Source organism: Rhinopithecus roxellana, chromosome 11 (genome assembly GCF_007565055.1).
Source record: "Rhinopithecus roxellana isolate Shanxi Qingling chromosome 11, ASM756505v1, whole genome shotgun sequence".
Lineage (NCBI taxonomy): Eukaryota > Metazoa > Chordata > Mammalia > Primates > Cercopithecidae > Rhinopithecus > Rhinopithecus roxellana.
Window position 1 is genome coordinate 95,697,649 of NC_044559.1, and position 23,715 is coordinate 95,721,363.

Genomic DNA, 23,715 nt, shown 5'->3' on the forward strand with positions numbered 1-23,715 from the left:
GAAATCCTTTCTACACTAGGAATACACTAGGAAGGATTTCTTACACAATCTATGACAGCAGTTCTCAAACTTGACTCAGTAAGAACTTAATATTGAGCAAAAAGGGGCTCGCACAGCTGGAAAAAGACTGTCAGCTTGGAAGGACATCGGATAAGATGTCATTTAATTTGAAATAGGAGCTGTAGAATGGAGAGCATTTCCTTAACCACACTGTAAAGTGTTTCAGGCATTTTCTCATGAGAGTAAACTGGGAATGGATTATCAGAACTCATCTCAGAGTCTACATAGTTCATTGTATTTAAGCATGTGTAATAAAATGTTCTTGGCTTTCAAAAAAACAACAACAACAACTCTTTGATCAGTTGTTTCTGTATTTTCTGCAGAGACCTTATCCAAAGTGTCATAGCAAGACAAAGAGACACAGCATATTCAGGTAGAGGTAACTTGTTCAAATCAAATACTTACCAGATACACTAACATACATAGGAAATGAAACACCTTTGAGGTCTTCCTTTTCATGGTTTATCTTGGGCTAAAAAGGACTCTAGTATTTTCTGGATGTCCCTAAGTTTTTCTGGATTGATTTTTCCTTCTTTCATAGGTACTCTCTTCTTGAGAGGTAGCTACACCATCCTTTTCTTCTTCTGAGAGAAGTAAAATTAATACAACTTCCCATCCTCATTTTACTTGGCAGTTCGATCTGCTCTGGGAATATGAGTTGGCATCCTCTGGGCAATCGAACTAAAGAACCCAATTCATGACCTGGGTATCCTGCACCCTGGCTGCAGGATCAGTAATAAAGAGCACTGCAGCTCTGTTACAGACAAACTTATTACAGACTTCATTTTTCTCATCTGCTGCTGTCAACCACAGAGGTCAAGAAAAGAAATAGCAGAGTGTAGCCAGTAGAAAACTTGGCTTAGGTACTGCACCTCTCTACCACTGAAGAAAAACATAATACTCTTTTTCAGATGGCTTCTCAAAAAGGAATATATGACATATTTTACTACAGTTCAGAAACTAAGTAGTTTTGTTCCAAAGTGGCAGGGGTGTTATATTTCACTTTTGTCACCAACCCAAATAAATTCAGGGTTTTTCTAACTCAAGCATATAAGATCTTTTACAGATTTAACTTGTTTTACCTAGAATGAGGCAAAGTTAATGTTCCTTGGGAAGATTTTTGGTAATAGCATTCATGGTATCAAGCAAACACCATGCCCAGGATTCTATTTACTTCATCAATGAAGTAACCTTTGGAGATGGGTATCATGATAACTTATTGCTTTATCTTTGTGCTGAAGAAGTTGAACCTGTATACAAGCAAGTGTATTTATGTGGTTAATTAGCAGCTTCAAGTACATCTTTACCTTTCAACGTCTGGTAAAAAAGGTCTGTCCTCCAGTGTTGCCTCAATAAAGGCTCAAATAAATCACTTTTATATTATTTTAAATTTAAACCTATTTGCCTATTGACTTATAGTTGAAGGACTATTTGGACAGATATAAAAATCCATAAGTTACCTATTCTTTTCTTAAAAGTCTTTTAAGTATGGCCTATTTTCTTGCACTGAATGAAATCTGAGGCCAACATAATTTTCTCATTTATAAATATCTTGACCTATTTTTCTGGCTCCCTCCCAAAATTTTATCTCTGAGGTCCAGCAACTTTACTAGACCCAGGAACACAGTGAGTGTTCTTTCAATGTTTAGATTCAAGTTGTCACTTACTTCAGAAAAGTTTGTGCTCTAAACATTGGTTTTCTTTCATCAACTTTGGACTTTTCATTGGGTCTACGATTATGCATATAATGGATCTACTCAGCCTGTCATCTATACCCACGGTCTTGAAACTGAAGAACATCTGAGGCTGCTCTAACGCTTCTTAAGAGAGATGCAGACCTAGATAGTTTTAAGGCAATCTATTTCCAGGTCCTCAACTCTCATTTTTCCTAATACCGATCTTTCTGAGAGTGTACTGGCAGCTAATGCATCATGCAGCCTCTCTTCTCACTTCACAAAAGAAATGCATACCTCTTGGGATACAAAAACCTCCAGGGTTCCAAAAACGGGAAAAAATTATAACAATGCTATCTATGAAACCTCCTTTAATCAAAGCACTACAGTAAGGCCTTGTTCTTTCCATGTCTCATACAGATGTTTATTAAGAAATGGAGTACTTGGCCCATATTATTATGATAAATTGAGTGTATTGTAGAATGAAGCAGTTCCACAATACACACTGACGACATTTTACTTATAGGGATTACCTCTTCCATACTCTTATTAGTGTTAAAGACGTATCTCTCTGGAGACTTTAGTGAGCGCAAAGCAAAGAAACACTGAAGGCAGCAGCACCTTACTGTATCCAGGCAACACATGGTAAGGCTCTGTGCCTTATCTACTTAATCTATATTAGAATTAGAATTCAGCCATGTGATGGTTGTCATGGAGGCATATATTAACATATTTATTTGAGATGAAAAATCAAGTGGGACTTTCACTGACAGAAGGATGTCTGATTTAAAAGATAAGTTTGAAAATAAATACCAGCTTTGTCAATTAGATTAAATGGCAACCATTTTCCCTAAACTGAGTGATCTACATTTATAGCTGCAAGGTTTTGATAAAAATATATTTGAGACATAAATTAAGAAAAACTGCTGTCAGCCAGGAGCAGTGGCTCATGCCTGTAATCCCAGCACTTCGGGAGGCCAAGGCGGGTGGATCACCTGAGGTCAGGAGTTTGAGACCAGCCTGGCCAACATGGTGAAACCCCTTCTCTAGTAAAAAAAATACAAAAAATGAGCCAGCTATGGTGGCGGACGCCTATAATCCTAGCTACTTGGGAGTCTGAGGCAGGAAGATCAATTGAACCAGAGAGGTGGAGGTTGCAGTGTGCCGAGATTGCCCCACTGCAATCCAGCCTGGGCAACAAGAGAGAAACTTTGTCTCAAAAAAAAGAAAAAAAGAAAAGAAAAACCATTGTCTAAAAATTATACACTGCCAAGTATACAAAGGAATAATTTTAAACAATCCTTTCTAAGTGTGTTAGGTTAAACAGGGTGCCCCTAAGTAAAAGAATAGTAAGTGTAACAGTCATTTGATAAGTCTCAGTTAAGCCTTTTTGATAAAATTTCCCAAACTGAGAGTGACAGCACATCCCTCTCCAAGTTCCGTGATTTCCAGTCCTTTGCTTTCTACAAATGATGGTGTAATTGAGTTGTCAGTAGAAACATCGTTAAATAATCTGTAGATCACATTATGATTTCTGGCATGTAACTCAGCAGGATGAGCAAAGTTAATAAGTGATGCAGTGTTTCTGTCATATTGTAAACACTGACATTTTAAAGCTGAGGTGTTCCGTCACTCTTTTAAATGTATATTTGACTTTGCTCACCTCTCTTATGTCTAATTTCCATGACCTCACTGTTTGTCCTGTATCATCTTTTTCTCTTGTACTCCTTCTAATGTTTTCATTTGAGTTTCATTTTCTTCTTCAATTTCTTTCCTGAGTTCTGCTTCTAAATGCATAATTTTAGATTTTATAATTAAACTATAATTACTAACATAACATTTTAACTTTTCCCATTTTGTGTATGATTAGGTAAGAATCCACTTTCCATCTTTTTCATATGGACACTCTATTGCCTCAGCACCACACACTGAAAGCTATATGCAGCCTTTTCCCCACTGATCTTCAACACCTGTTTTGTCATAAATCGTGCTTCCACATATAAGTGGATCTGTTTGTAAATTTTCTATTCTTTTCATCTGCCAATTTGTATATCTTTATACCATATGCTCGCTTAACTACTATAGTTTTATATTGTCATTATATAAAGGCAGCAAAAGCACTTCCTTGATAGGAGGAAAAACACTTTCTTTAGGAATATGTATGTGATTCTGGGATGACTGCGCTTCCATTTAAGTTCAGAATTATAATGTCAAGTATCACCCAAATAATAATAGTAATCACACAATCTCAAAATCTGTTAGGGATTTGATTCTATGTGCAATGGGAGAGAATTAACATCTTTGCAACATTAAATCTTCTAATCCATTAATGTCTTTCAATAAAAGTTTGTAACTTCTCAATAAAGGACTTAGACATTACTTGTTCGATTTCTTCAAAAGTTATTTGTAGTATGTCGCTATGTAAATTATATCTTTTAAAAATTACATTTCTGTAGTAACTTCACTGTGGAAAAATCTTGCAGATACCATCTTAACCAAGTGATCAAGGTTAGCATGACCAGTAGCCAGTCATATTGTTACTGAAACACCAGAAGTTTGGTCCAGGTCCTGCTGCTGCACTGTACAGCCAGTCAATGACTGAGACAATGAGAGGTGCCAAGGAAGAAGGCTTTAATCAGGTGCTACAGCCAAAGAGCCATCTCCCTGAGGGACTAAAACTAAGGGCTTACATACCAGGGAAGAAATGTAACAATGTGTGAGAAAATGGGAACTCTGGAGGGGCAAGGAAGCAATCATGATGAATGAGGGGTCCAGCATCTCCTTGTTTGGATGTGGTGATCTGGTGAGTTTCAGTTCTTTGATACTTATTTTGAGAGGTCTGAGGTCATTTCCTGAGAAAGGAACTCAGATAAAATAAATATGTTTGCAGCTTTAAGACGAGAAGGGTCGATTTCTGTTTATCCAAAAAACTATGGGCCAATTGGGTGGGTTTCAATATTGGTAACATTTACTGCCTGATATGATGTGATATAATAATGAGAACACACCAAACTCAAATTGATATCCTTTCTACAAAAGACCTGACCACTATTCTTCAAAAGTATCAAATCCCTGAAAGACAAGAAGAGATCAAGAAACTGCCTTAAATTGGTTAAGAGACATGGCTACCAAATGCAATGTGGTATTCTGGGTCAGATCCTGCAACGAAAAGAGAGTATCAGTAGAAAAACTGGAAAAATCAAAATAAAAGTTGCAGTTTAGTTAATATCAGTATATAAATGTTAATTTCTTAGTTTTGATAAATAATAAGTCTCAGTTAAGCCTTTTTGATAAAATTACTACGGCTATGTAGGATGTTAATTATTTCAAAATAAAGTGGTTTTTAAATTTTCTGTTTTGTTGTTGCTGCTGGTCTATAGAAATACAACTGGCTTTCCTATATTGACTTTACATTTTAAAACTTTGCTAAACTCTCTAATTTTAAGAAGTTAACTGTCGAGTTCTAGGATCTTTCTATACAGACAATTAAGTCATTTTAATAATGACAGTGTTTTTCTCCTTTTCCATTCCTACATCTTTTCTTGTAGTTGCCCCCCGCCCCTCACCCCCGACTCTGACTTACTCTGCTGGCTAGGATCTCTGACACAATATTCAACAGAAATGGTGATACTGGGCAGGTTTGTCTTTTAAGAGTGAGATATCTGTTGATGTCCAGAACTAATTTTAATTTCACAGAATAATCTGGGGAAGATTACTTGCTTTTGCTTTGAACATTTCTACCACAGAGATAACAATACTATTTTTAAAGTTTCAAATACTGAAAATGTTTATCCAGAAAGTATAAAAGAACGTATAATACAAAGACAAAGAAATAACATGAAGACAAAAAAGGGATGCAATACAGTATTATTTTATTAAAACAAAATAAAAGTTATCGTATTAACCTGTCCAAACTTTGCTATCCCCTTCACAGTGTGCGAGCTATCACTAGGAATTGTTTGCCCAAAGTTTACCCTTTCCAAGCCTTTCCAACCTTGTATCAGATGTGGCCTTGTGAGTAGCTCTCCTCAAAAGAATGTCAGTGAGAATGACTGAATGCCAGCTTCCAAGTTAAGGTCCCTCAGAAGCAGGCAAGGTATGTTCATGCTCTCTTACCCAGCTGCTAGAGGACTCCAAGGCCCACGTTATGGAAGGTCACCAAATGATCAAGAATGATTTTAATGCACAGCTTCATTAGCAATAAATGCACTTTAACTGGATTTAAGCTATTGTACAAGTGGGGTACATTTATCTTAATAGCTGGCTTTTCCTACCACAAAAAGATGGTATTTTTGAGGGAGATGCTAACTTTAAAAAAACTAAAATATATGGTGACTGCCTAGCAGCCAAACAGCAGGAGATGAAGAAACTGAGAAAAAGATAGAAAGGTACTTATGTCACACAGTCATAAAACACTTACTAAAAATACTGCTTGCCAAAACCAATCCTTGGTGATTGAAGAGAAAAAGTGGTTGCCCCCAGAGGTTTAAAGTAGGCAATTAACTAGAAATGGACATCCATCTTGGGCAATGGAAATGTTTGATATCGTATTTTGGGCAGTAGTTACATGGATGTACATAACTGTCAAAACTGGCTGAACTCAACACTTAAGAGTTGTGAGTTTACTGTATGTAAGTTATAGCTCCATTTAAAAAAATGCCTGATACAACTTCAAGAGCAGAACAAGTGTCTACCAAGTCTATGCCTATGGAAAAAAGAGATGAACAATATTAGCATAACAAAGTATGGCCAGGTGCAGTGGCTCACGCCTGTAATCTCAGCACTTTCGGAGGCCGAGGTGAGTGGATCACAAGGTCAGGAGTTCGAGACCAGCCTGGCCAATATGGTGAAAACCCGTCTCTACTAAAAATACAAAAATTATCCAGGTGTGGTGGCGGGTGCCTGTAGTTCCAGCTACTGGGGAGTCTGAGGCAGGAGAATCACTGGAACCAGGAAAGCAGAGGTTGCAGTGAGCTGAGATTGTGCCACTGCACTCCAGCCTGAGCGACAGAGTGAGGCTCTGTCTCAAAAAAAAAAAAAAAATTAACGAAGTACTACTTGTTGCACTTATCAAAGATTATAAGAAAGAAATGTGCACAGGCAAGCACTGACAGATTTGAGAGCAGAAATGAATGGAAATAGAAAACTCAGAAATTTGGGGGGCTCCCAGGATTAGAGGAGCTGACTGCTTCTGGATTTCATATGGTAAAAAAGAAAACTGAAACAGACTGAAAAAAACTGGCCCATTATATTTTCTCAGGCAAACAGAGGGACTCAGCCTTGTTGCAAATCAAGTAGGTTAATTTTCCACAAAACCCATTTCCGAGGGCCATACAAGAGTCCCCAGCAAGTTGAGAGAGAATAAAAATAAGGAAACAAAGAACCATATTAGACTTGGGAATTTTTGGTGTGCTTATTGGCTAGAGTGATCATAACACACGTTGTCTAAACTGGGGTAGTTTTGAGAGTGGAAGAGAACATTATTACGTAACGTGTCAAGACAAGAGGTATCAGTTAAGACTGCCCTTGCCAGCCTGGTCCATGCAGTCACTCTAATGTTAGCACATGATAATAAATACAAGATAGGTCAAAAGCCATCTCAGTTTTGGAGGAATGGCATTGCCAAAACCCCCTCAAGTGATATCTATAAGCCTTTGACTCTTTGACCCTTAAAACAATGCTCAAGCTCCCTGAATTTCAAGAACAGAAAGAAGGAAACAAAGGCTATACAGTCTCCATAAAGGGCATGTTCTGTGATGTCTACATATATGTGACCTTGGAGGAAAATGGGCAAGGAAGAACCTTCCAGAAGGCAGAATCAGGTCCTGAGAACAATAAACAAAGAAGTTCCTCCCAGACAGCAGGATCAGAGGCTAATGAAGGAACACTTCCCACCCTAGCTAAAGATTCTTCAACATGCTTCCTGCCATCCATGATTTTTATCACTGTCAGTATTCCTAATCCTAGATGTTCCCTTAGTTTTAGCATATTAAACACAAACTTATAATGTGCTAACTGGCCTAATGCAATAAATTACAGACACTGCACGTAAAGTGATGGTGAAACTAAACCAGAAGAGTCTTTTACAAAGATCACTGAACTGATGGCCAGGAGGCTCTCATTTCATCCAACCTTCACTATTAACTGTGTGATCCTGGATAAATCATGACTTCTCAGGACTTCAGTTCTTTCATTTGTGAAATGAATAAGAGGATGCTTTCTAGTTCTGTAATTCTAATTTAAAATTCTTGACCTCACTGAGCCAAAAAAAAAAAGTACAGAAATTCTCTACAAAATATCCATAATAGACTAGTTGGTCCAGTTTTTATAGCAAAAGCAACTCAGCATAATTCTAAAAAGTTATATTGGCAAGAAAAAAGTCTGGCACTCTTATTTCTGATTTATCTACTTTATTCGGGTCTCAGTACAATAAGGAATAAAATGTAACTTTTTTTCAGCGTGAAAAGACACTTCCTTTCCATTTCATTAAGTTTTAGAAACTAATCCAAAGAGAAGGGAGGGAACTCCACTCACTTCAAAATTTCAATACTTTTATAATATTTAGAATTTAGAACATCCGAAAAACTAAAATGCAATTTGGAATAGACTTTTAATCTGAAAGTACCATAATAACATTTTATTTGTTACATAGTCAATAACAGTCATTGAACCCTAAAAATAATATTTTTTCTAGTAAATAAAATCTGAAAAACATGTCTGCTAAATTTCAACTTTTGATGTCTCCTCTAACTTTCAGAAGAAAATAACATTCAGGATTCTGTCTTCTTCACTGATGAAAGAGAAGACAAAAACTAACATTCTACGTTGAAACTTTGTTATTTATCATGATCCACTGGTATACTTGTTTATAAACATAAATATAAAAGCCAAACATTCAAAGAGAATACGACCCAAACTTTGTCACTTCAAATCACAACATGTTTGGACAAATAAAAAAAAAAAAGGCAAACATTCTGCAAACCCTGCTATCAATTTGAGTACTGATATTTAAAAGTCTTATTTGTTTTTCTTCAAAGCACTTTGTATATGACATTTGTTTTTCCTGCTGCTCTAAGATCAGACCTGACTTTCAGTTAACTCTACCCTCCACTGTCCCCAAGTCCTGGTCTAGATTCTCTGTAGTTCCAATTTTTTCAGAGAACGAACCCCTCATCTCATGGATTTGGGGAACATTGCTGTCCAGCTGGGGTGAGGTGAAGACCTAGGAGTTCAGCTGGTCCTTTTACAGACTTTCAGCTGATCATCTGTTTTTAGCACCATGCCTCCCTTTCAACCTCCTGATATCACTGTCATCTCCTCTGCAGGTGCTTTGGTTTTTCCCTTCTGGTATTAAGTGATGGTATCATATGCTTTCTGTTTCAGATTTTATGGTTTAAGGTAACTGATGAGACCTACCTCTGACAAAAAGAGTTGGAATTTTTGTTTCTATTTCCTTTGTTTTATGCTAAGATTTTAATAGAAGAAAGCAGATGGTGGCTGGACGCGGTGGTTTATGCCTGTAATCCCGGCACTTTGGGAGGCCAAGGTGGGCAGATCACAAGGTTGGGAGATCAAGACCATCCTGACCAATATGGTGAAACCCCATCTCTACTAAAATACAAAAAAAAAAAAAAAAAAAAAAAAAATTAGCCAGGCATGGTGGCAAGCGCCTGTAGGCCCAGTTACTCAGGAGGCTGAGGCAGGGAAATCGCTTGAATCCAGGAGGCAGAGGCTGCAGTAAGCCAAGATCATGCCACTGCACTCCAGCCTGGTGACAAACAGAGACTTTAAAAAAAAAACAACAACAACAACAACAAAAAAACAGATGGTTCTTTCTTAAAACCAGAAACTGCAATCTGAATGATTTCATGTACCATTTTTAATGGTTTGAAGTCATGACGCTTTTGGTCTGCTAAGCACACATTCCCATTTCTCTTCTGGTTCCTTTGGAGAAAGCCTCTCCTGCTCCATAAGACCCTCACGGGGCCTGCACTCACTGGGCTATGCCCCTCTACTGGAGCACTGGGAAAACATACCAAGGCTGGCCCACCAGTATACCCCATTCCCAGGCCACAGTGACACATGAGATCAAAGAGAATCAATCCATATCTTCTCTGAGGCAGGTAGCTAGACATTCGATGTGACAGGTTCTCTTTCTGTTGAGATTGCTAAACTAGACGGACAACCATCTTGAGCTGCTAGTGGTCATCTTACTGACCATGCCTGTCTGAAAAATGACAAATAAAGAAACCAGCAGAAGAAAAGGAGTCCAAATGAGATCATCTGAGTTCCTGGCTGAAACCATGCCTGAAGCCAGATGCACCTCCAGAAACCTTAGTTACAGAAACAATCAAGTTTCTTTTATTTTCATAAACTAGTGTGAGCTGGCTTTCTTTCCTTTACAACTGAAGCAGTCCTGATGAACACATCATTGAATCTAAATGTTCCAATCACTAATACTTGAACAACAGAAATAACACTTCTTTGCCCCAAATTAAATACCCTAACTTCTTTTATTCAAATAAAATCGCAAATCAGAAATAAAGTTCGCACATCTGTCCCTTTCACCATTTAGGTCAAATACTTTGACTTTAGTTAAATATTCATGTCTTCAAGGTAGCAGTATCTTTGAGAATGAAGTGTATGTATATTTTATAGTACTAAAAATCCAATAGCCACTAACCTACTGAACAGTTTTCTTCCAGGTACTTCAAACATTCTTGCCAATTCTTTACACCTTCTCTTCTCTATCAGAGCTCTCAGATTCTTAATAAAGATCAAGTTGTATAATTATTTTATGTAAAGTCTATGTGGAAAAATGAAATAATATATCTTAAAATATTTGTTCCCTTGGGAAGAAACTTATAATTTAAATTCAAAGAATTATTCAGTCTCAATCTCTGACCCAGAGACTGGGGACCAGGATAATTGTAATCTAAAGATTTATAAGGAGAAGGTAGACGGTAATAACGTGCTCCCAAGGAGATATGTAGGAAGGCTTCTTTAGAAGTCAGTGTTCCTTGGACACTCTCCCTGGAGTAACTTCCCTATTATCTACAGGCCATTGTGCTCAACAACCCAACAGGCAATATCTCAGCTTCTGGGTTTGAAGTTCTTCGGGTCTTCAGTTAGCTTCAAGTGCATATAAGGGCCAGGCAGGTAATCTAAAAGAGTGAGCAGGCTAACATTTTTAAAGTATTACAGTTGCATGCATTAAAAAAAAATCTTATTAAAATTCTAGTCTCTCTTTATTCTTTCATGCAACAATTCTACCTACTATCCCTGGTTTTTCCATGGTTTGTTTCATAATGCTATCTTAAATAATAGTTTTTGGTACTGGTACTCCTTGCATACATTTAAATTATATATGAATATGGGCTAATAATAACCACAGTTCAGTTTATTGAGCATATAGTATGTGCCAGGCAATGTAATAAGTGCTTTATATATGTTAACTTATTTTGTCCTTACTGCAATTCTATAATAACCTTACAGGATTGTGCCACTATCCCATGTATAGATGAGAGCACTGAGGCATTGGGTAATCACCTTCCCCAAGATCACATAGCAAATAGGTTGTGAATTTGAATGCAGGCACTCTGCCTCAAGGTACCCTGCCCTTAACCATTACTCTGTACTCTACAAAGAAATATGCCATCAGTTATGGGTTGAATTATGTATCCCAAAATGGTATGTTGAAGTCCCAACCCCCAGTATCTGTGAATATGACCTTATTTGGAAATAGGGTCTTTGCAGATATAATCATGTTAAAATGAGTTCATACCAGATTAGGGTGTGCCCTAATCCAATGTACTGGTATCCTTACAAGAGGAGGAAAATTTGGATGCAGACAGACACAGAGGGAAGACAGCCATGAGAAGATGGAATCAAACTGGCATTACGCTGCCACAAGGCAAGGAATGCCTGGGGCTACCAGAAGCCAGAATAGGCAAGGCAGACTCTTCCCCATGAGCCTCTGAGGGAACATGGTCCTGCCAACACCCTGACTTTAGATTTCTAGCCTTTAGAACTGTAAGAGAATAAATTGCTGTCATTTAAAGCCATCCAGTTTGTAGTACTTGCTTATGCAGTCCTAGAAAATTAATATCATCTCTCACTTATATTAAAATATGTCATCCAATCAACTTGCTATTTCCAATTTTAACACAGATGGTGGTATGAGTAACATTTAAACTTTCCTCTAAATTCTGTTTAAAGAAAAACAACAGCCAGGGTGTTATAGGTTACAACCTATAATGTAAAAGCACAGCCTCCCATCTAATAGAGGCAGCTTCTACTTAGCTCTAGCTGGTTACTGCCACATGCAAGAGCAGGATCAAAGTTGCCAGTTTCCAAGATAATGCAGAAATCTGGATTTGTGCATTAAATTAGTTAACAACAAATTATATCAGTTACTAGTTAAAATAATACTTGTTAACAAGCTATTATGCTTAAAAACAAAAGAGCCAGGCATCGTGACTTGCACCTGTAATTCCAGTAACTCAGGAGGCTGAGGTGGGAGCGTGGCTTGAGCCTAGCAGTTCAAGGCTACAGTGTACTTCAGCCTGGGTGACAGAATGAGACCCTGTCTGTAAAATTAATAATAATTAAAATAAAAAACATTATGCATGCTATGCAGGCTACGCAAAACACATTTATGAACCAAACTTGTCAAGAGGTCCAGATTTTTGCAATCTCTGTTGTATGTTTTCTTTGCTTTCCATGTCTACTGCCCCTTGTACTTCACTTGACCTGGCCCCAACTGCAGCTTTCCATCTACCAGATGTAGAAAACAGGCACAGTGTGGGCACTGGGAGCCATGCTGAAATCAGTACTTGAGGACAGGGGAACCCTCTTTGGGATGTACTGAGTGTGGCAGATGCACACACTCAGGAATCCAAGACCAAATGGGTGTGCTCTCCTTGATCTGCATCTGTGTATCTGAAGTGTGACACTGCTCCTCTACTCGTCAGTTGGTGTCCCATGTAGAAAAAGACTTACAGCTTTAACTGGGTAAAGGTTTTGTGTAAGGCTAGGACATGACTTTAATATTTCTGAGGCTCACTGTCACTTCATTCACAGCCCTAACCTTACAATTTATTGAGTTCCCCAAACTTCTTACCTCTTGTATATACATACTTGAAGGATTTGTAAGTTGATATTAATAGCTCATAACTGTCTTTCAGTATTCACCATATTGTAACCTATAAAAGTTGTTCAGAAACTTGCAAACATTTTTGAAAAGGAGTTTTGTGAAGTTTTACAAAATGTCTTTATTCCTCAGGTTTGTTCTAAAACTTCAAAAATGTAAGAAAAATTGTTCTGAGAATGTTAATATCGACTCTAGTCCAATAAGCCATATCACTAGTTAGTAGCCTCATTGGCTACAAACATTTATTCAGTATGTACCAGAGTTCAGACCTATTTGCTATGGTATAGAAACTAATGATTGCTTCTGGCAAGTGAAAACAGGTACTTGATATATTGCCAAGACACTCTCTACTACAGTGAGGTATTAAATGCACAGTGAGACAGCTTGGAACACCACAGTGTCTAGAACTTACAAATCTGACCAACATTATTTTTAGTACATTTGTACAGCAACGCTAAGAAGTAAAACACCGTAAAATATGTCCAAATCATCTCATTTAATCTTTATTGTTGTTGTGTTTTGCTTGAATGTTGTTGTGCTTTGCTTGAATTAAACATCTCTGAAATTTCTATTGGTTTTTATACCTATGAAATCATTTGGAAACTCCCTAGCTTATTATTCTCACCACAACCCCATATGGTTGGTAAAGCAGGTTTTGTCTCCATATTACAGATGAGGAAACTCAAGCTCAGCGATGTTAAATAACTTGTTCAAGGTTGTTAGTGACAAGGTTGTCTCAGTCCATTTAGTGTTGCTATAAATACGTGAGACTGGGTGATTTATAAAGAAAAAAGGGCTTCTTGGGCTCATGGTTCTGCAGGCTGTACAGGAGGCATATAGTTCCAGCATTCGTTTGGCTTCTGGTGAGGGCCTCAGGCTGTTTCCACTAACGGCCGGAGGCAAAGGAGAGCCACAAGTGCAGAGATCACATAGCAAGAGAGGAAGCAGGAGGGGAGGAAGTGCCAGGCTCTTTTTAACAGCTCTTGGTGGAAACTAACAGAGCAAGGAGGGCACCAAGACATTCATGAGGGATCCGCCCCCATGACTCAAACACCTCCCATTAGGTCTCACCTCAAATATGGGGATCAAATTTTAACATGACATTTGGAAAGTGTATTAGTCTGTTCTCACATCTCTATAAATAAATACCAGAGACTGGTTAAGTTATAAGGAAAAACGGTTTAATTGATTCACACGTCCACATGGCTAGAGAGGCCTCAGGAAACTTACGATCATGGCAAAAGGAAGCAGGCACATCTTACATGGTGGCAAGCAAGAAAAAGCATGAGGAGTGAGGAGGGGGGAGCCCCTTATAAAACCATCAGATCTTGTGAAAACTCATTCACTATCATGAGAACAGCATGAGGGAACTGCCCCCATGATCCAATCACCTCCCACCAGGTCTCTCCTCAGACATGTGGAAATTATGAGGATTACAATTCAAGATGAGATTTGGGTGGGGACACAGCCAAACCATATCAGAGGGACAAACATCCAAACTATAGAAGAGGTGAAGCCTGTACTCAAACCTCCTAATTCTGAGTTCACTGATCTTACCCCACACATAAAAGCCATGAAGATTTATAAGACTAGGATGATTAGACAATCAGACAGCCAGACCTGTAATCAAATCCAGTTTCTATAGCCAACTCGACTTTTGACTTCGGGTAAATTTTTTTAAATCTCTAAAGCCCCATTTGCTCATTTGTAAAATGGAGTTAAAGTGGAAAAACACATGTAAAGAACATGGCACAGAGTGGGTACTTGATAAACATTATCCCCTTTCTCCTCCCTCTCTACTACAGAATCCCTCAAATCTAAGTAAACCACCCACTCTATGGTTAAACAATTGGGTGACTAGCAGAAATCTAAATGGCTATTAGAAATGCAACTTGGCCGGGCGTGGTGGCTCACGCCTGTAATCCCAGAAATTTGGGAGGCCGAGGTGGGTGGATCACCTGAGGTCAGGAGTTCAAGAACAGCCTGGCCAACATGGTGAAACCCCGTCTCTACTAAAAATACAAAAATTAGCTGAGCGTGGTGGCAGGCGCCTGTAATCCCAGCTACTCGAGAGGCTGAGGCAGGAGAATCACTCGAACCCAGGAGGCGGAAGTTGCAGTTAGCCGAGATCACACCATCGCACCCCAGCCTGGGGGACAAGAGTAAGATTTCATCTCAAAAAAAAAAAGGAAATGTAACTCATAGGATGTGGAGATACTGATAAAACAGCAATAAACGCATTGTCATGGACAAAGACCATGGTAGAAACTGTTGTCACATGTGTACTATTAAAGAATTGGCAAGAAAGTCATTGTTTTTAAAAGTTATGATGTTGAGCTTTTTTTAAAAGAAGGCAGGTCACATCAAAACTTTATGCTTTGAACTTATTCTCTGCTCTCGAATTAATGTGGTTCATTGCCTCCAAACATAAAAAAATTTTAAACACATCAAAGGTATATGAAATGTTTCTGACCTGTGGTGAGACTTGGGACTCCTCAGTGTGTGTACCTTAGCAGCTATCATGTTCCTCTTGGGCCAGAAGCAAAAGAGCCACCAAGATCCTTTGTGTGTCTGTGCCACAAGAGAAATTCTGACTCCTTTACAACTCCTCTCTGCTGGCTCAGTTATCCCTTTGGATGAGGCTAGGGCAGGGGTGCTCATGGATTGACATCAGCAGGGGATGGGCCCAAATGTGGGGTGAGGAGCTGCACTCCTTGCCGAAGAGAAGCATAAACTCAGACTAAGAAAAGGTGCTGCAGTCCGGAGGCATGCTTGGGTCTAACATCAGAAAATTATGCAATTATCAAATTTAATGCTAAAAATATTAAAATACATAACATGATTTAGAACATTTCTTCAAATTTCAACTTAATGCCAGGGAACTGTGTGCTAATAACTACTTTATACATGTGATTCTGGCTCTTGGCACAATCATGCAGGACTGGGGTTGTGTTATTGCATATGTGGGAGGTTATTAAATGCTTTATAATGATTATGTTAAAGGTCATATTCCTCATACACATAACTTCACTTACGATTATGAGTTAGACGGGTACATGAGTAGACAATGGTCTTCTTCCATTAAATGCAAACTGGCTGAAATTACTATTTAAGTTGCCAGGCCGAATAAGTAAAGAGATCAAATTAATGAGGGTGAAGTTGTATAATCAGTTTATAAAACAGATCATGCTGAGGTCAAGGCTGACATCACCAGCTCCCACACATCTAACTACAGTTAAAAAGGTGGCTCTTCTCTTTATTACCACTACCACTGCTCTAATTCAAGCTGTTTCTTACTTCTCTTCCATTCACATGTAGCTGACAAATCATTTATCTTGGCAAACACCAATCTGATCCTGTCACCCATCTCAGAAACCTCTACAGTCTTTCCACTGCTTGAGGGACAGAGGCTCAACTCCTCAGGAGGGCATTCATGGTATTTCTAAGTTTGGCCCATTCTTCTAATTCAAGGATTTTCAACCCTGGATGAATATCAGAACCATGAGGGGAGCTTTAAAAAATAAACAGGCTTATGTCCCACACCCTGAAACTCTATTTACTAGTTCTGGGCTAAGATCTAGGGACTTAATATCTTTAAAAATATCTATGGATGACTCTTACCTACTGCCAGGATTGAACCAGTGGTCTAATTCCCCACCGCCCTCCCATTGTTTCAGCCAACATGAATTAACCCTTCTGCTCCACTCAGTAATGCTTTGTTTGCTTGTGTTGCCAGTCCTCTATTCATGCTGTTAATCCAACCTGGAATATCATTTCCTCTCTAGCTGTTTCTTTTTTTTTGAGATGGTGTTTCACTCTTGTTGCCCAGGCTGGAGTGCAATGGTGCAATCTCGGCTCACTGCAACCTCTGCCTCCTGGATTCAAGTGATTCTCCTGTCTCAGCCTCCTGAGTAGCTGGGATTACAGAAGCATGCCACCATGCCTGGCTAATTTTTGTATTTTTAGTAGAGATGGGGTTTCATCATATTGGTCAGGCTGGTCTCAAACTCCTGACCTCAGGTGATCTGCCCGCCTCGGCCTCCCAAAGTGCTGGGATTACAGGCATGAGCCACCATGCCCGGGCTAGCTTTAGTACCATTCTTCTAAAACTAAGTGAAATCCCACCAGTATCCTTACAACCACGGGGATATAATATTTCCATTCTGAGAATCCAAAAGGCATTTTTTATGTTTATGAATCATTTTATGTCAATTAATCACATACTGTTTTCAATGTGAATGTTTAATATTATGCTCCCTATATTTCAGACTTCCCAGGGAAGGCAAACTTTATTTATTTTTTTTTTTTGATGGAGTCTCACTCTGTTGCCAGGCTGGAGTGCAGCGGTGCGATCTTGGCTCAGTGCAACCTCCGCCTCCCAGGTTCAAGCAATTCTCATGCCTCAGCCTCCTGAGTAGCTGGGACTCCAGGCGCCTGCCACCATGCCAGGCTAATTTTTTGTAATTTTAGTAGAGACGGGGCTTCACTGTGTTAGCCAGGATGGTCTCGATCTCCTGACCTCGTGATCTGTCCACCTCGGCCTCCCAAAGTGCTGGGATTAGAGGCATGAGCCACTGCGCCAGCCTGAAGGCAAACTTTATATAACATCTTTTGTTCCCACTTCCTAGCCCCTAGCATTGACCACAGTATTAAGCATAGACACTCATGTGCTCAATACTTATGACTGAATAAATTAAATTATCTGAAATTTATAAAGTGTTTTTTCTTACAGCCTGACAACCTCAACCATCAACCTTGAGGGTTGTTTATGTACATACTGACATTTTTCTTACCAGAAGCATTATTATGCTTATGTAAATGAGAATCACTTGTCCACAAAAACTGATGTGATGTCAAATACAGGGGTGATACCTGTAAATGTGTTTTTTCTATAGATAGAAGTATTTTCTATGTTTATATATTCAATTCCCATAAGTTTGTATCACATCCAAAAGGAGGAAGTAGTAAAATAGTCCCTGATCTGTCAATACCTGACTTACAAACAACCCACTCATGTGAAAGGATAGAGAAAACCTCATTTACCATCCTAATCAACTGTGGGAAAGAACAGAAGAGCAAGTGTCCCTTTGCCCTCAATTTAGGTGACCTGAGAGTAACAGCAATCTACAGGTAAAAGTCTCTCCTGTAAATACTGAAAACCAAGAAGCTTCTGATGGTAGAGTATCGAACACTGTCAGAGCCCCAGCTCAGACTCTCCTACTGTTCAACCTGCCCAGAAACTTTCTGTCCTGTTCCTAGATCATGGGAGATATATTTCCATATCCAGAGGTACAATATCTCCACAAAACAGCATTGTACACTGTGGCTGCCCATAGTGAAAGGAGTGCTGGTACTTGTGAGTTAAATAGTCTTGGGAGGGCTGGCTGAGAACCTAACCACTATTTATAACATTGTTTTTGTGGAAAAATGCATTCTGCATTCCAAACAACAGAACCAGACATGAACTTTTGGAATACAGTGTATTTCTTGGGTCAGGAACTAACTGACTGTATCTTGTTAACTGCACTAGGGTCAGTATTTTCCTAGGTAAGATGGCAACTAGGAGTGCAGAACAAGAATGGTTGCCAAGAATATGGAACATATGCATTTAGATGGATGAAAGAACAAAGGAAATGATGAAAGAAAAAGCCAAGCACACTCTTATTACATAACTATTTACTAAGCATTATTAAAGGCTATGGTGAAAGCTGTAGGAGACAAAAATCAGACAAGATCTTTGATTTTATAGTCCTTACAATGTATGGTGGGAGGTAAGACAAACATAAACACAAACAATAAAGCTGCACAGTAAAATATGCCACAACAGTGACACAAACAAAACATTAGATGACACTGGCAGAGAGAGAAAGAACTAGTGCTTCTAGCTGGAGTAATCAGGGAACATGTCATAGAGAGGCTTGCACAGGGTTTCAATGTGCAGAGGAAACAGTGTCAGGGCAGCAGGGGACATCACAGGCAGGAAAGCCAGTACAAGTCAAGACAGATGCACGAAGAACAAGGAGACTTCAGAGTACAGGAAAAGCCCAGTTGGCTCAAGTGGGGTATGTTTTCAGGACCTTGGTGGGGGGCTTTGAATGCCAGGCAAAGGAACACAGATTCCATCCAAGGAGGAGTTGGAAGCCATTAAAGCATTTTAAAATTACTGAAAGTGATTCTATATGCAGGTTTATCTAACAATGAACACAGGACAGGGGAAGAAAGAACGAATACAGAAAGATTATTAGGAGATCACTGTAAGAGTTGAGGGTGATTAAGATGACCTTTCAAAGATTTTTTTACACAAATAGTTAATAAACATTTAAGGTTCAAGTGCTAGTTAATTAACAAAGTACTTCCTTAAATAAGAACATATAAATAATTTAGAAAAGCTGCATAAAGACTTAAAAAACTAAATATATATCTACATATATACATATACATTAGCTACAATACAAAAGCATTGTTTGGCACTTAGGACTTTTCATCTAGACTTGATACAAATTCAAGGATGATTTTCATGTGTTAGTCTCATTTAGACAAATAACATCATGAGTTTAAAACTGAACAATTTATTTTATTTTATTTTTTTGACATGGAGTCTCACTCTGTTGCCCACCCAGGCTGGAATACAGTGGTATGATCTCAGCTCATTGCAACCTCGGCCTCTAGGGCTGAAGCAATTCTCCTGTTTCAGCCTCCAGAGTAGCTGGGACTACAGGTGTCTGCCACCATGGCCAGCTAATTTTTGTAGTTTTAGTAGGGATGGGGTTTCACCTTGTTGGTCAGGCCGGTCTCGAACTCCTGACCTCAGGTGATCCACCCACCTCGGCCTCCCACAGTGCTGGGATTACAAGCGTGAGTCACCATGCCCGGCCAGAACATTTTATTTTTATAAGCATGTGAAATTTAATAAGAAATCATTTTCCCACTATTTCCCAAGACCAGTGATTCAACATACCAGGTGACTAGAAGATATGCTGAGAAATTTGAGAGTTGAGATGTCCAAGTTAGTGAACTTAATTCTCTGCATTTTAAATGAACCTTAAGCTGGTACCAAGCTAGATGTGAGCAGACTTACCTGAAGTGATTTGACTTAGCAAATGTCTTCCAACTTTAACACTTCAGTACTGGATGGGAAATGGCATTCATTTCTATCTGAAAACAAATGTAGTGGAAATAACAAAATTAAAAAGAATTTCTAGGTACCTTATAGGAGCCAATCAGATGACTGCACCTGAAAGACCATAAAAGAGTTATATGAAGTTCTATAAAATTTACAGTTCTGATACCATATATAATTTGATAATCTAAAATAAAAATCTCAAGCTGTGCTCAAAGATTTCTAAAATAGGAGATATATTGTCTTCACTTATTTTTATGTCAACCTCCTAAAAATTTTAGAAAACATATTATTAGATATTTAACCCTGATTTAAACTGAATTATTTAAAATTTAGCTGGCATTTGTGCCCTACTCAGTATCATAGGGAACAGGGAGCCATGAAGTTGAATAAGAGATAGTTCTTGTTCTTAAGAAATACAAACCGCCGGCCGGGCGCGGTGGCTCAAGCCTGTAATCCCAGCACTTTGGGAGGCCGAGACGGGCGGATCACGAGGTCAGGAGATCGAGACTATCCTGGCTAACATGGTGAAACCCCGTCTCTACTAAAAAATACAAAAAACTAGCCGGGCGAGGTGGCGGGCGCCTGTAGTCCCAGCTACTCGGGAGGCTGAGGCAGGAGAATGGCGTGAACCCGGGAGGCAGAGCTTGCAGTGAGCTGAGATCCGGCCACTGCACTCCAGCCGGGGCGACAGAGCGAGACTCCGTCTAAAAAAAAAAAAAAAAAAAAAAAGAAATACAAACCGCCATAAGAGGCAAACATGAAAAACTCTATATTGAGGTAGATGTAGTAAGTGCTACAAGTGACACAAGGCACTGTGGGATTTTGGAGCACGTTAATTACTATAGGGAAAATGTGGGAAGGCTCTGACTTATGGACTGAATACAAACAGAAAGAGGGAAATGGGCAGGGAGATCTATAAGGACTGGGATTTGGGGCTGAGATTATATTTTAAGAGGCTGCATGCTAGAGTCAGTACATGGGGCTTTATTTTATATATAAAGAGACATCAACGGTGTTTGGTAGAAAACACATTCAAATTTGTATTGTAAAAGATGGCTCTGGTTTTCAAGTGTAAGTTACTATGAGAAAATTCAAAAAGCAATAAGATACATTTTGTTACTACAGTAGTCAAGATGAGAAGAAATCAGAGTAACTGCAAAAAAAGTAAAAAGTTTAAAATTCTCTGAAGATATACTTGAAAATGAGAAGCAGAATAACCACCCAAACAATTATGCAAGACTGAGACCTGAAACCATCACCAACATTCAGTTATACGGTTACAAACGTAGGATTCTTAGGCCACAATAGACCTTTCTTTCTGATCAGAACCATGCATTGTTTACATCAACCATGAACTTAAGAAATAACCAATCCAATGACTCGCTTCATTTCTGATATCCTGTCCTAGAATTTCGGAGCTCCAACCTATAATAAAAATCTTATACAAATTTTCTCTAAGGAGGTATCATTTCAGAATCATCCGTGTAGTCTTATTTACTGCACTAAGTCAATAGAACAGTTTGCACATCTCCTAAAAGGTTTATTTATTTCAGAAGGGGCCTTCCACAAAACACGGATATCTATCAATGAAGTCACAAAAGAAGAGCAAAAGAAGAACGTGCCCAGTCCTGTCTTTTCAGGGCAGAAGAACTGAGAAGAACTTACCAGTCACTAGGGACCTTCGGAATACCTTTCAGAAAGGCAAGAGAAGTAAACAAAGACTTCCAATAATTGGAAAATTTTTTTAAAGGAGAAAAAGTGGAATTAATCAATAAATTTTAGTCTTCTAAGAAGTCTGGCATACTTTGAAAGTGAAGCTGAATCTTTAACAAGGTTTTCGTCATTGGTGGGTTTTTTGTATTTTTTTTTTTTCCCATTTTTAATGCTAGTAACAGGAAGAAATATAAGGGAGATTGCTAAATAATGGAACAAATTCAAGAGAAGATGGGAACAAGAGCTTTAGTGCAGTTAATCGTGTTAAAGAGGAGAAACAGTTGTTTCTCCACGGTTAGAAATAGAGGAAAGGATTGGTGATGAATATAAACATTTTGTGTGTAAGGGAGTAAAGTTGAGGGAGTTCAGACCCAATCGCAAGACCATCTATTGAGACAGAGTGAAAGAGGGAAAGGGAGGAGGAGAGAATGGAGAAAAAAAGATGGAGAGAAAGTATATGAACAGAAAAAAATATTTGAACTTAAGAGTTTAAAAGAAAAAAATTGCCAGAGAATAAGAAAACAGAAAAGAGGGGCTTTCAGTATTTAACATATTGGAACAATTCTGGCTGGCATAACTGAGACAGTTAAAACACTATGAGTTCTGAGTATCAGAAACTCAAAAATATGAATTTGGAGAAACAGATTATAGTCACATGGTGTGGGTTGACATTACTTTCAAGCCTGGTGGTGACACCACTGAAGAATTTGGAGCACTGTCCTGGAAGTCAACCAGTAATAGGAATTAGAAAAGGGAGATGGTAGTGAAAGAGTTACAAGAAAAGGAACTAATGAACAAAGGTGGCATGCCGAGCCTTGAATTGATATTGGTAAGCAAAGGTACAAATCAAGCCTCCTTTAAACCTAGGATTTTTTAAATGCCATGCTTTTTCTTGAGATGGTTTAAAAAAGAAAAAAAAAAAAAAATTACAGCCTTTGAATGCCAGGTTTGAATTTCTAGGGAAGAGAAGGGAAAACAGGTATGAGAAAAGATCAAAGTTATAATAACTTGTTCACAATAGAGCATAAGGTCCAAACAACATAAGGAACTGAAAGTTAAGTCAGCAGTGGACTAACTGTGGGTTCCATTTGAACTGGGAAGGCATGACTGCTTGGAAAAATGAACCACAATAAGAGCAGGATGTCACCTAAGTTGTAGGTGACAAAACACCAACCTTTCTCCCTCTTTCTGACACATCTGTTTGGTGAGAAAGGGCAAAAGACTGGCCACATGTGTCATCAGTCTCTGACTCTCAGAACTTGCTTGCCCAAATGCAAATACATTGTCCAGTCATCTACATAGTAAACACTACAGGGAAAGTTAAGTCAATCCAATTTGAAGGGGTAGGAAGACAAGATGCAAAGCTAGGTGTATTCTTTTACCTAGTTTCTCCATAAACAAAACTGACATTTTCATTCTCATCTTAAGTCTACTTCTTAAAGAGTTCAAAAGTAAGAATAAAAAAGTGATGTAATTAATTGGTCCCTTCAAACTCCAACAACAGGGATGTAAAGTAAATAAATGGAAAGTATGAAGAAAACTGTATGGGTGGGTTGAGAGGAGAACTCGTCAGCTACAGTGGTTTTAAATTTCTAGACACTCTCAAGGACTTAATACTGAGACCCAATTTAGTTGATGAATGCCACTAGAGGTAGGGAGATTTCTAATTAAGGAGTCGATACCTCTAACAGATATAGCAGTATTCAGATTTTTTACTTCTGTCGCCCAGGTTGGAGTGCAGTGGTGTGATCTTGGCTCACTGCAAGCTCCACCTCCTGGGTTCACGTCATTCTCCTGCCTCAGCCTCCCAAGTAGCTGGGACTACAGGCGCCCGCCACCATGCCCGGCTACTTTTTTGTATTTTTAGTAGAGATGAGGTTTCACCGTGTAAGCCAGGATGGTCTCAATCTCCTGACCTCGTGATCTGCCCACCTCAGCCTCCCAGAGATTTTTTACTTCTTTTGAGTCATTTTTATGTTGTATTTTTCAAGGGG

At 38.8% G+C, this 23,715-nt stretch overlaps 1 protein-coding gene across 7 annotated transcripts in view; it reads right to left on the bottom strand.

Moving 5' to 3' along the window:
• ZNF438 (zinc finger protein 438) overlaps positions 1 to 23,715 on the bottom strand; it is a 192,931-nt gene that overhangs the window by 90,097 nt on the left and 79,119 nt on the right. For 6 of the 7 annotated variants that reach the window (XM_030940669.1, XM_010357038.2, XM_030940667.1 and 3 more), the window contains one exon: positions 19,964 to 20,040. The gene's annotated coding sequence lies outside the window, so the exon portion shown is untranslated. The remainder of the gene's footprint in view (positions 1 to 19,963; positions 20,041 to 23,715) is intronic. The other variant, XM_030940666.1, reaches the window with a different exon arrangement.